Source organism: Magallana gigas, chromosome 9 (genome assembly GCF_963853765.1).
Source record: "Magallana gigas chromosome 9, xbMagGiga1.1, whole genome shotgun sequence".
Lineage (NCBI taxonomy): Eukaryota > Metazoa > Mollusca > Bivalvia > Ostreida > Ostreidae > Magallana > Magallana gigas.
Window position 1 is genome coordinate 43,920,888 of NC_088861.1, and position 2,412 is coordinate 43,923,299.

Sequence of the window (2,412 nt, forward strand, 5' to 3'; positions counted from 1 at the left end):
CGGATCCTCAGCCTCACAGTATTTTATTTTCATCAAAATTGTTACTTGTCTTCAAAGTAAATAAATGAAATGAAATAAAAAGAAATTAGTTGATGGTATCCATGCATTTTACAAAGTTATTGTCTATTTGTCCATGATGGATATAATGGAATAAATATATATCAGTTAAGATCAAATGAAAAGGAAACCTTGTACCAGTGCGTCGGTGGCTAGAACCCCATTACGAAAAAAAAAATCCGGATAATTTAGAGTTATCGACCATGGCTGAGGATCGGAGCTTTTCATAATCTTGAATAAAAATAACCATGATCCATGTTTACATTGTTGTCAGTCCCACAATCGGTCAGTGTGACAAGCTTGCCATATGTAGGAAGTTAATTGTTACATGGATAAATCAATCAAGGAAATTAAACACGATTTGAGTTTAATATTTTCAATTTGTTTTTTTTATGTCCAAAACATTTAGCTTGAGCATTTGTAATGTAATTCTGACGGTAATGAATTAAGTTACAATCAAGATACATAGCATATCATTCTTTGTTATGTACACAGAACTCAAGTTTTCACTTCCAAATTTCTTTTAAAAATACATGAAATTAAATAAATCGTGATAAAATTAACTAATTTCTTATCTTCATGAATAACTTTGCTGATTTGAATGAAACCTTCACATGTCACTCATGAAACAAGAACAAGGTTTGAGCTTTGTCTACATAACAATGAATTATGTTCTCCGTGTTTTGCTTGAAAATTGAAAAGAAAAAAATCAAAATTTGTCCAAGAATTAGAGATGCTTAAGTTAATAATTAAATACATATAAAAAAATATAAAACATGAATTTTTTTTAGTTCAAATCGTGTGTAAGTCTCTTTTGAAAAAAAAATAAAACTTGTAGTACAATGCAATATTACACTACCCAGCGGTTTGTGTATTATTTCTTTTGCAATATACCCTTATGGGCCATCAATTAAAGCATGTAACATATTGTTTTTAAATTCATCCATACGTTGTGGATGAAAATGCGTAAAATACTTTTCATCAATCTGCTTCTTGTATAATATGACCTCTGACACATTTCCACTTGTTTTATGTCCTAGCCAATTTCCAGATTGAATTGACTGTATCCATTCATTAAGACTTCCTACGCCTTATTGTGGCCAATATTTTTTTTTTCATACAGGAAAACAATACTACTCAATACAATCTATAATTAATATGTGTCAGCAGATTTTATCAACAAGTTATATGGTCTTCGAACTATTATCTTCATACGATCGACTTGATTTTAATAACAGTTTATGATTCAAAAGAAAACTACAGAGAAACATTAAGAAATATACTTTTCTGTATTCCATATTGAAATTTGACACAATTTAGATATTAAATTGTGAATTGAAAACTAGTTTTAAAACTATGATTTTACCGTGAAATAAGTATATAATATATACACCTAGTTTAAACGTTTGACCCTAAATGTATACATCGACCAATATACATGTAATTAAGAATTAAATAACCTAACAATCCCAATCTTTATAAAAAAAATATTCGATATAATTTTTAGACATTCTGCGATATTTCACCCATATAAAGAGAATATTTTTTAAACGGTAAGAAAAAAAAATAAATAACATTTAAACAATGCCCAAAAAACAAAAACAAAAATGAACCGAAAGCAAATGTTGAATTAAAAAAAAAACCAAAATATTTATATACAAGCAATTTAAACATTATACAAATAAACGTCCCCTAACACCGGCGTCATTTCGGAATATATATATATATATATATATATATATATATATATATATATATATATATATATATATATATATATATATATATATATATATATATATGAATCCGTTTAAGACTTTATCTTTCAAAATGTCTAAAATATGCAAAAAAGAAGTAAATATATACAGTGCAAAAAAACTTAAATAGAATTAACAATCTCAGGTGTATTTTTAAACATTTCATAGCATTCGACTTGAAAGAAATCATGACTTAGATGCATTAATTGGTAGGGGGGGGGGGGGTTATTATAAAAATAGCAGAACCTTCAAAGCATTGTTTAGAATCAGAGACTTTTCTTTTATTGTTTTTAAAATTATAATTTTCTCCTTTGATTTCAAGTAGCTCTACGTATACGCAGTTCTATAATATCAATTCTTAATATTACATGTGCGTATGTATATTCTTTCCTCTTTTCCGAACTCATATTCTGAGCTTCATAATTATCTCAGGCTGGTAAAATATTTCCATGAAAACAATATCTGTTTCTTTATCAGGAAAACAAATCCATATATTATCGATTATAACTGTTCCGTGTTGTGGTGTTTACAATTAAAAATAATCTAGGTTATTCTGGAATGTTAATAGAGCGACGGAAATAGAGCTACGCAGAAAGCG